The sequence below is a fragment of the Danio aesculapii genome, chromosome 4, assembly GCF_903798145.1.
Source record: "Danio aesculapii chromosome 4, fDanAes4.1, whole genome shotgun sequence".
Classification (NCBI taxonomy): Eukaryota; Metazoa; Chordata; class Actinopteri; order Cypriniformes; family Danionidae; genus Danio; species Danio aesculapii.
In genome coordinates, this window is record NC_079438.1 from 17,611,619 (window position 1) to 17,625,058 (window position 13,440).

At 38.4% G+C, this 13,440-nt stretch overlaps 1 pseudogene; it reads right to left on the minus strand.

Moving 5' to 3' along the window:
- Window positions 1-13,440, minus strand: part of LOC130222042 (zinc finger protein 729-like) — a 632,497-nt pseudogene that overhangs the window by 558,255 nt on the left and 60,802 nt on the right.

Genomic DNA, 13,440 nt, shown 5'->3' on the forward strand with positions numbered 1-13,440 from the left:
GTCTGTAAAGTTTCAGCTCAAAACACCCATCAGATTATTTATTATAGCTGTTTGAAGTGTCTATATTATAGCTGAAAAAAAGTTGTTGCTGTTTTTTTGTACTGAGCCTTTAAGGCTAGTCCTCCCAGCCCACCGTTCCCACGTACCTGTAAGCAATCGCCGCCCTAGGCTGGCTCAGGAAGCAGATCTCACAAAACGTGTGTGAGAAATACTACAGTAAGAACTTTAACAATCACTATTTGATGCATTTTTGTGGAGTTGCAACAATGAGTCACACACAATGTCATTACAAAGTTCACACACACATGGAGAGGACACACACATAGCGCAGACACACACACACACACACACATAGCGCAGACATACACACATACACATAGCGCACACACACACACACACACAGAGAGAGAGAGAGAGAGAGAGACAGCTCATTAAGCTTTGCACTCGTTTTACACGCATATGTGACATGATACTGGTAATATCCACTGCTGTATGGATATCTGTTATGTTAATGTACAAAATAAACCCAATTTAACGTCCACAAACCGAGATTGAAGTGTCTACTTGTTCTGACAAGCAGCTGTGCTGATTAAGTGAATCGCTGTAATTCATTACACACATGCTCTGTTTTAAAACATTTTAAACTTATAAACTCACTCTTGATCACATTTGATGATGATCGATGATCCTAGCGAACTGAACAGACCTTTTATTCTCAGCTGATTTGCGCTCGTCCTCTTTTGTTGATATGATTATACACGTGACTACCGGGACATGTTAATGCGCGCAGCTGTCAATCAATATTGGTGGGCGGGGGGACCGCACTCCCATCTAAAGTTGCGGTCGGTCTGAAAACCGCTCCAAAACAGCTTGTAAAGTAGATTTTTCACCATAGGTGCCCTTTAAACACCACAGGCTGATCACTTTAAACACCACACGCTGATCACTTTAAACACCACACACACTGATCACTTTAAACACCACACACTGATCACTTTAAACACCACAAACTGATCACTTTAAACACCACACACACTGATCACTTTAAACACCACACACTGATCACTTTTAACACCACTCACACTGATCACTTTAAACACCACACACTGATCACTTTAAACACCACACACTCTGATCACTTTAAACACCACACACTGATCACTTTAAACACCACACACACTGATCACTTTAAACACCACACACTGATCACTTTTAACACCACACACACTGATCACTTTAAACACCGTACACTGATCCCTTTAAACACCGCACGCTGATCACTTTAAACACCACACACTGATCACTTTAAACACCACACACTCTGATCACTTTAAACACCACACACACTGATCACTTTAAACACCGCACACTGATCACTTTAAACACCGCACACTGATCACTTTAAACACCACACACACTGATCACTTTAAACACCACACACACTGATCACTTTAAACACCACACACACTGATCACTTTAAACACCACACACACACTGATCACTTTAAACATCACACACTGATCACTTTAAACACCACACACACTGATCACTTTAAACACCGCACACTGATCACGTTAAACACCGCACACTGATCACGTTAAACACCGCACACTGATCCCTTTAAACACAGCACACTGATCACTTTAAACACCGCACACTGATCACTTTAAACACAGCATGCTGATCCATTTAAACACTGCACGCTGATCACTTTAAACACCACACACTGATCACGTTAAACACCACACACACTGATCACTTTAAACACCACACACTGATCACTTTAAACACCACACTCTGATCACTTTAAACACAGCATGCTGATCACTTTAAACACCACACACTGATCACGTTAAACACCACACACACTGATCACTTTAAACACCGCACGCTGATCACTTTAAACACCACACAATGATCACTTTAAACACCACACACACTGATCACTTTAAACACCACACTGATCACTTTAAACACCACACACTGATCACTTTAAACACCACACACTGATCACTTTAAACACCACACACACTGATCACTTTAAACACCACACACTGATCACTTTAAACACTGCACTGATCACTTTAAACACCACACACACACAGATCACTTTAAACACCACACGCTGATTACTTTAAACACCACACGCTGATCACTTTAAACACCACACACACAGATCACTTTAAACATCACACACTGATCCCTTTAAACACCGCACACGGATCACTTTAAACACCGCACGCTGATCACTTTAAACACCACACACACTGATCACTTTAAACACCACTCACAGATCACTTTAAACACCACACACTGATCACTTTAAAGACCACACACACTGATCACTTTAAACACCACACACACTGATCACTTTAAACACCACACACTGATCACTTTTAACACCACACACACTGATCACTTTAAACACCACACACTGATCACTTTAAACACCACACACACTGATCACTTTAAACACCACACACTAATCACTTTAAACACCACACACAATGATCACTTTAAACACCACACACACTGATCACTTTAAAGACCACACACACTGATCACTTTAAACACTACACACACTGATCACTTTAAACACCACACACTGATCACTTTTAACACCACACACTGATCACTTTAAACACCACACACACTGATCACTTTAAACACCACACACACTGATCACTTTGAACACCACACACACTGATCACTTTAAACACCACACACTGATCACTTTAAACACTGCACTGATCACTTTAAACACCACACACAATGATCACTTTAAACACCACACACACTGATCACTTTAAAGACCACACACACTGATCACTTTAAACACTACACACACTGATCACTTTAAACACCACACACTGATCACTTTTAACACCACACACTGATCACTTTAAACACCACACACACTGATCACTTTAAACACCACACACACTGATCACTTTGAACACCACACACACTGATCACTTTAAACACCACACACTGATCACTTTAAACACTGCACTGATCACTTTAAACACCACACACACACAGATCACTTTAAACACCACACACTGATCACTTTAAACACCACACACACTGATCACTTTAAACACCACTCACAGATCACTTTAAACACCACACACTGATCACTTTAAACACCACACACACTGATCACTTTAAACACCACACACACTGATCACTTTGAACACCACACACACTGATCACTTTAAACACCACACACTGATCACTTTTAACACCACACACACTGATCACTTTAAACACCGTACACTGATCCCTTTAAACACCGCACGCTGATCACTTTAAACACCACACACTGATCACTTTAAACACCACACACTCTGATCACTTTAAACACCACACACACTGATCACTTTAAACACCGCACACTGATCACTTTAAACACCGCACACTGATCACTTTAAACACCACACACACTGATCACTTTAAACACCACACACACGGATCACTTTAAACACCACACACACTGATCACTTTAAACACCACACACACACTGATCACTTTAAACATCACACACTGATCACTATAAACACCACACACACTGATCACTTTAAACACCGCACACTGATCACGTTAAACACCGCACACTGATCACGTTAAACACCGCACACTGATCCCTTTAAACACAGCACACTGATCACTTTAAACACCGCACACTGATCACTTTAAACACAGCATGCTGATCCATTTAAACACTGCACGCTGATCACTTTAAACACCACACACTGATCACGTTAAACACCACACACACTGATCACTTTAAACACCACACACTGATCACTTTAAACACCACACTCTGATCACTTTAAACACAGCATGCTGATCACTTTAAACACCACACACTGATCACGTTAAACACCACACACACTGATCACTTTAAACACCGCACGCTGATCACTTTAAACACCACACAATGATCACTTTAAACACCACACACACTGATCACTTTAAACACCACACTGATCACTTTAAACACCACACACTGATCACTTTAAACACCACACACTGATCACTTTAAACACCACACACACTGATCACTTTAAACACCACACACTGATCACTTTAAACACTGCACTGATCACTTTAAACACCACACACACACAGATCACTTTAAACACCACACGCTGATTACTTTAAACACCACACGCTGATCACTTTAAACACCACACACACTGATCACTTTAAACACCACACACTGATCACTTTAAACACTGCACTGATCACTTTAAACACCACACACACACAGATCACTTTAAACACCACACGCTGATTACTTTAAACACCACACGCTGATCACTTTAAACACCACACACACAGATCACTTTAAACATCACACACTGATCCCTTTAAACACCGCACACGGATCACTTTAAACACCGCACGCTGATCACTTTAAACACCACACACACTGATCACTTTAAACACCACTCACAGATCACTTTAAACACCACACACTGATCACTTTAAAGACCACACACACTGATCACTTTAAACACCACACACACTGATCACTTTAAACACCACACACTGATCACTTTTAACACCACACACACTGATCACTTTAAACACCACACACTGATCACTTTAAACACCACACACACTGATCACTTTAAACACCACACACTAATCACTTTAAACACCACACACAATGATCACTTTAAACACCACACACACTGATCACTTTAAAGACCACACACACTGATCACTTTAAACACTACACACACTGATCACTTTAAACACCACACACTGATCACTTTTAACACCACACACTGATCACTTTAAACACCACACACACTGATCACTTTAAACACCACACACACTGATCACTTTGAACACCACACACACTGATCACTTTAAACACCACACACACTGATCACTTTGAACACCACACACACTGATCACTTTAAACACCACACACTGATCACTTTAAACACCACACACTGATCACTTTAAACACCACACACACTGATCACTTTAAACACCACACACTGATCACTTTAAACACCACACACACTGATCACTTTAAACACCACACGCTGATCACTTTAAACACCTCACACTGATCCCTTTAAACACCACACACCGATCACTATAAACACCACACACACTGATCACTTTAAACACCGCACACACTGATCCCTTTAAACACTGCACGCTGATCACTTTAAACACCACACACTGATCACGTTAAACACCACACACACTGATCACTTTAAACACCGCACGCTGATCACTTTAAACACCACACAATGATCACTTTAAACACCACACACACTGATCACTTTAAACACCACACTGATCACTTTAAACACCACACACTGATCACTTTAAACACCACACACTGATCACTTTAAACACCACACACACTGATCACTTTAAACACCACACACTGATCACTTTAAACACTGCACTGATCACTTTAAACACCACACACACACACAGATCACTTTAAACACCACACGCTGATTACTTTAAACACCGCACGCTGATCACTTTAAACACCACACACACAGATCACTTTAAACATCACACACTGATCCCTTTAAACACCGCACACGGATCACTTTAAACACCGCACGCTGATCACTTTAAACACCACACACACTGATCACTTTAAACACCACTCACAGATCACTTTAAACACCACACACTGATCACTTTAAAGACCACACACACTGATCACTTTAAACACCACACACACTGATCACTTCAAACACCACACACTGATCACTTTAAACACCACACACTGATCACTTTTAACACCACACACACTGATCACTTTAAACACCACACACTGATCACTTTAAACACCACACACACTGATCACTTTAAACACCACACACTAATCACTTTAAACACCACACACACTGATCACTTTAAACACCACACACTGATCACTTTAAAGACCACACACACTGATCACTTTAAACACTACACACACTGATCACTTTAAACACCACACACTGATCACTTTTAACACCACACACTGATCACTTTAAACACCACACACTGATCACTTTAAACACCACTCACAGATCACTTTAAACACCACACACTGATCACTTTAAACACCACACACACTGATCACTTTAAACACCACACACTGATCACTTTTAACACCACACACTGATCACTTTAAACACCACACACTGATCACTTTAAACACCACTCACAGATCACTTTAAACACCACACACTGATCACTTTAAACACCACACACACTGATCACTTTAAACACCACACACTCTGATCACTTTGAACACCACACACACTGATCACTTTAAACACCACACACTGATCACTTTAAACACCACACACTGATCACTTTAAACACCACACACACTGATCACTTTCAACACCACACACTGATCACTTTAAACACCACACACACTGATCACTTTAAACACCACACGCTGATCACTTTAAACACCACACGCTGATCACTTTAAACACCTCACACTGATCCCTTTAAACACCACACACCGATCACTTTAAACACCACACACACTGATCACTTTAAACACCGCACACACTGATCACTTTAAACACCGCACACACTGATCACTTTAAACACCACACACTGATCACTTTAAACACCACACACGCTGATCACTTTAAACACCTCACACTGATCCCTTTAAACACCACACACTGATCACTTTACACACCACACACTGATCCCTTTAAACACCACACACTGATCACTTTAAACACCACACGCTGATCACTTTAAACACCTCACACTGATCCCTTTAAACACCACACACTGATCACTTTAAACACCACACACACTGATCACTTTACACACCACACACTGATCACTTTAAACACCACACACTGATCACTTAAAACACCACACATGCTGATCACTTTAAACACAACACACGCTGATCACTTTAAACACCACACACTGATCACTTTAAACACCACACACTGATCACTTTAAACACCGCACACACTGATCACTTTAAACACCACACACACTGATCCCTTTAAACACCACACACTGATCACTTTAAACACCAGTCACACTGATCACTTTAAACACCACACACTGATCACTTTAAACACCACATACACAGAAACACGAAACACCACACACACACGAAACACACGAAACACCACACACACCGATCACTTTAAACACCACTTTAAACACTTAAAAGATCACCACACAGTGATCATGTTTACTGCTCAAAATGCTGTAAACATTTAACAGTGTTTGTCATTTATTAAATGTAACACTTCAATCATTTGATATCATTTATTTACAATGATGCTGGATGCTCACTAAAGACATTTAAAATTTTTTAAGATGAAAATGTGAGAGAGCACAAGCATGAGGTCAAAAGCTCCTAGATTACCTGTTCAGCTGCGGTAGCGTGTAATGTGGTAATGTGTTTATTTTACTGTATAATTTTCTGTTCTCATGTTCCTCTGAATCTTGTATTCTGCTGTCTGTATTTCTGAAGGTTGTTGTGATCATATACTTGTTAGATGTTTTACCATCAATAAGATAATTATGAATCTGTGTCATCTCTGCTGTCTAAATCTGTCTGACTGAATATAGTTTTTGAATCACATGATAATCTCCAGATCATACAAGCGTTTGCTATCAGGGTTCAGGATTTCAGTAACAGTACTGTAACATTGATGCACTTTATTAAGATAATAATAAAGAGAAGATCTGAATACGGTTTCATCTTAAATCAATATCTCTCTCGCCAATAATTATTTATCAGGTGAAATGTGAAAGGGCTTGACAATAAGGACTGCCCGATGGCCCGGGGCCAGCATGCGAGACGAATACATAATAGTTACTGGCTCGATCGGGCCAGTGCTGCCTTGTCACTAAAGTTTAATTTGGCTAAGACTGTTTGTCAATTGTGAGCAAATACAGTGTGCTTTCACGCCCAGACGTTTGTTTCGGAACCTGTCTCTTTTGCCCAGTAAGCGCATTTCATCTGGCATGTGAATCCCGCAATCACACTCAGGTCCGCGTCAAATTAATCTGTTTGAGATCGCTTGGATAAGGTGGTCTCGGTTCAATTGAGCGGATCGATTGTAGTGAGAAAACAAAAAGATCCAACGAACTAACAAACCAGGCTGTATCACAGTGTATTATGAATGTGTAATATCCATGTACAGCTATATGAAGACAGAATGATGAGCAGGGCAGGATGTCATTTCTACTGGTAAATGTACATTTCATGTCTAACACGAAAGTGAAAGCATGTTAAAATATTAAAGACGGCTGTTTATCCGTTTGGAAAATTGACCGAAATTAATCTTATAATATGTTGTATTAGGCCTGTTGTTTTGTTCATTTCTGTACTGTCACCTTGACAGAAAGATCAACATTCATCTGCTTCATGATATGACTGCAGTCCCGGTGTTGTGATGAGAAACGCACCCCTGCAGTAAAATGCATGCACCGCCTTCATAGGCTTTCAGTTGCATGCTTAGTCTACATTTTACAAAAAAATCAAAGGCCGTAATTAATTAAAACGTAGGCTAATGTGATTATTACGTTGATGCATCAAGCAAGAACAAGAAGTGAAATGCATTTTAAAACTAGGTTTACAAATAAAAGAAAAATACTAAATATTGACTGTACTATAGAATGATAATGAGCTGTTTCTAAACTTAGGCATTTTAAACAAACGAAAAACATAAAATTGTAGTTTTCAACTAAACCACACATTAAACAATTCACTTTAATTAATCTAATCAGTGTTGCATTTAAATTAAATCTATTTATTTATTTAAACATATCTTCTGTAAGGGTTATATTCATGGAGCTCACCTAAGTCACTGTCATCAGTTGTCATAACTTTATTATTTTTTTTTTTAAAAATCAATTTAAGGTAATATATGCACATTTCAGAGGGTGTGCATTTTACAGCAGGGGTGCAATTCTTGGCATAACACCGCATCATCTATTATTTCTCTCTATAATGTGAGCCTATAATGCATAATTCTAGCCCACATTTTTTAATAGATTGATTGATTCAATAGATAATTGATAGATAGATAGATAATTCAATTGACAACTGAAATGAGGCCATGTATAAGAGAGTCTTACCACTCTGATTCATATTTGGTGACTATGTCTGTGGGTGTCAAAATCAAAGTGCACATTTTTGCTTATATATATTTCCAAGTTTAGTTTCATCAATTGTAAACAAATCATTTTTAAATTGTCAGTTGTATTTAAAGAAAAAAGTTATGCTGAATAAAGTGTGTGCATACAATTATGTTTGGCTTTTGACACTAAGAAATAGCTATTAACTGGTTTTTTTTTTTTTTGGTGGGACCAGTAAAAATTTTAAAAGGGCAAGTAAAAATCTGAACCATTGGGCCAGTAGAAAAAATCCTTAGCCTTGAACCCTGTGTGGTGTGTTTGTCTCACAAAACTAGTTCATTCATCTTGTCTAAAATCTTTCTTTTGATCGCAAACCCTTTGCTGACTGTTGTAAAAGCCTGTAAACTCCCTCTACCAACTCTAACAGTTAGAGCATTAATGCTTTAGTCACTTATTATTTTAAAGTCTCCTGTATTTTGTTCCCTGTAATGAAATGTCTTGACTGGACTGTGAGAATAAAGTGTAATAATGTCTGATCTTCTAGAAACACATGATCATATAAATGCTGCAGTGTAATCATGTGTGTAGAGATGATCTACCTGACAGCAGGTTGTGTGTTTTCACTCTTAAGATTTATTGGTTCAGCCATAGACACATAACTCTTCAGAGACACACAGCTGGGCTCTGCTTCTGCTCTCTTCTGATGAACTGAACTAAAACAGAGAAGATTAATGTTCAGCACTGCACACACTGGAGTCAACACACCAGAAATTCAGTCATTATTTAAAAATCACTAAAAACAACATTTTACTTTATTTTATTTTAATCTATTTGTGTCACATTATCAAATAAAGATAAAACTACCCACAAAGTATTGAAAATCATTTCGCTTAAAATAATAATAATCATCATATGAAAATGTCGTGTGTAGGCCTAATACCTGCATCTTGTAGACAAATCCTGATCTCCAGAAGTGTGTGTGTCTTCCATGATGGATCTGAAGAGTTTGATCTCCAGCAGAAACTCTAGAAGAAACTGATGAACAACCATAGATCTCCAGTCATTGATCAGCCTTCATAATTCAGCTGAATGCAGGAATAGATCAGCAGCTGAGACACTCAAATCTAAAAGCTCATCACGAGTAAACTAATAAAGAATCACAGCGTCATCCGTTTGATTAGGATTAAAATATAATCAAACAAACAGATTCACATAAAGCTTACAGGTTTTGTTAAGACATTAAGTATTTAAAGCTGTTCTGCGTTGTAAATGGTGGATTTTGTCTGTTTAAAATGGTGACACAACAACTAAACTCTTTCACTTTCGTTTCTGAAGGAGCGGCAGATCATGAGTTCAGTGAAAAACATCCGTCATAAACACTCTAAACAGAGCAGAGAAGAGTCAAACAGCTGCAGGGTTATCAAAGCACCCGCGGAGTGATTTTACCTAAAGCAGTATAAACACTGGCCACAGAGAAGACAGAACAAACACATACCTGGATAACCTCCGCCTCCTCTTCTTCTTCTTCTGTGGCGAGTTATAGAGCAGCGTAAAGCTGAATACCGCCACCTGCTGTACTGGAGTGTGTATAATAATAATATTTTTACAGTTTGGTCAAATCAGTTTCATAGAGCTCAATTTAGATTTTTAGAAAATAAAATGACTGCTTTCCCTTATATACTCTAATCTTTCTTCATGAAGTCTAGCACAGCTTGTGTTATATTCCCCATGTGTGACTGCTCTGATGAGAACAGCACAAGCATTAAGAGGCTCAGGAGTTGTCCTGTTGTGTCGCTGCACTGATAATCCTCTCGTGTGTAACTGTAGATGAAAGCTTTGTGTCTCAGTGTCATGTTCAGGTGTCTGAGGAAGAGCAGGAAACACTCAGAAACAAAGTCTCTGCAGTCAAGTGTTGTGGAGAAACACAGATGCTGATGCTCTGAGGCTCTGATTGAACTCAATGATGCGCTCCGTCTTGATGCTGATCCTCCTGGAGTCTGGAGATGCAATGCAGATGGTTAAAGCCTCGGTTCTTAACCTCTTCAGTTTGCCAGCAGCAGATTCACACACTTGGAGAACATCACAAACTCCAAACACACAGCTCATTATAATGGCCTGCACTGTATTTGCAGATACATTCAGTCATCTGCTCATGATCAGGATGGGTTTGGGCTTTAAACACACATGTAAACACAGCAGTGGATTATTGTTCTGTTTGATTCTGCTTTTAAAGTTGTCCAACATATAGACTCAGGCTGCGTTTGAAACCGCCTACTACTCAGTAGGTACTGCATTTGAATTTAAACGTGCTACTCAGCTGTAAGAAAAGTGCCTTCTATACAGTATGAATGTCAGAAGTATGAATGGAATTCAGATGTACTATATCCGCCATTTTGTCATGGTCACGCGACTTACCTGCGTCAGTATCTTATATCTTACAGTAAAACAAGCCAGATCTAATCAGTTAAGAAAAATCAATGCAGTTCCGTACTCCACACAATAGATGGCTGTATTGCACATTTGTTGAGTCGGCTGAAATGGACCAAACAAATCAAGAGGAAGAAGCTGTTGTGGTTTGAAATTTGTAGCGCACTGGATTGTTAGCGCGAGTGGTCTGCAAGGTAAGTGTATTCTGACCACATTTGCTGGTTTCCCTGTCCATATGCAGATTGCCCATGTGCATTCACAAGCTGGATGAAGCTTTCGAGTCACATCAAACACACAGAATGAATATAAAACAATATTTATGCATTATCCATATAACTGCTGTTGACATAAGAAACATTGAATATAACACATTGATACTAAAATAGTTAAAATAAGTGAATAAATAATTGAATTTAAATGTGTAAATAAGTAATCAGCTTTAAGCTGTAAACCTGTGGCTAATTATTTTTTATATTAATAGATGTTTTTTTTTCTTCTAGTTTTAATATGTAACCATCAAGCGTGATTGTGTCCTGAAGACCTACCTCATTTGAAGAGTCTGTGCATCTACCTCAATGAAGACTTGTAAAAGAATATGTGGTAAGTGTGTCAACCCATCTTCCTTTCATAAATGTATTTGTAAAACTCACACTCACAGGACTGAGTTTAGAACACATCTCAGTATTTTCTCTCCTTTTTCTGCAGGACTGAAAGTGGCTGAATCTCAAAATGCACACACAACAGTGGAGATCTTGATCATTTGGGCTGAGGATGCTGGTCCTGGGGACAGACCTACAGATGTGGGTGTAAAAGTTCTGCAGATCCTGCTGAGTGTCACATATAGATTGGATGGACTTTTTGGGTTCATGTACACTTAAAGGGTTTCTTTAACCAGAAATGAAAAACGTTTAATTATCCGTGTCGTACCAAACATTGATTTGTCTTCAAAGTACAAATTAAAAGTAGAAATACCTAAAACATCCTCAAAACAGACCACATGCTTTCAGTTGTTCGATCAGAATATTTTTTAAACTACAAGAATATTTTTGAGTGCATATAAAGCAAAAATAACAGCCTTTGAGTTTCTTCTGTTGAAGATATTTTGAAGAAAGCTGAATACCTGTAACCATTGACTTCCATGGTATATTTTTACAGCTTTTCAGCTTTCTTCAAAATATCTTCTGTTCAACAGGAAAAAAAATCTTTGTTTTTATCTTATTTGTTTTGTCATAACTTTGACATTTTTATATATATTTATTTTGTGTTGTTTAATGTTTTTAATATTGTTAATGTTGCTTTTATTAATAAACGCTTTGATCAGTTTGAATGGATTGTATTTGAGAACCTGTTGATCAAAAATGTTTATATGAATATGTGTATTTTGTTGTTTAATAAATGTATAAACATAGTCCTTCTTTAGCTGAAATTTTAATGACTTGTTTATGCTTAGGCTGTACTTAGACATCTATTAGATTTTCACTGACAGCCCAAATTTAACCATTATTTAGCCTAGACCAAAATTCACCGGCTATTAGATGTATAAATAGTCGTTGAAAAGGCGTCTAAATCACGTCTAGTCTTATCTTGGGCTACAGTTAGACGTCTATTAGATTTTCACTGACAGCCCAAATTTAGCCGTGATTTAGCCTTGATGAAATTTCACCGGCTATTAGACATCTTATATGTTTAGACGTCTAATAGATGTCTTTTAAACCAAAAAATGCTTGCTGGGAAATGACTCAGGAAGACATCTGTATAAAATCCAATGGTAAATCTGTAAAAGAAGAGAAATGAGGAATAATCCTATAGAGGAAATAGTCATAACCGTCTCAGAATAGCACATACAGGAATAAACAAGACACTGTGTTTATAGGGAAGCACACACATGACTTATGCTCA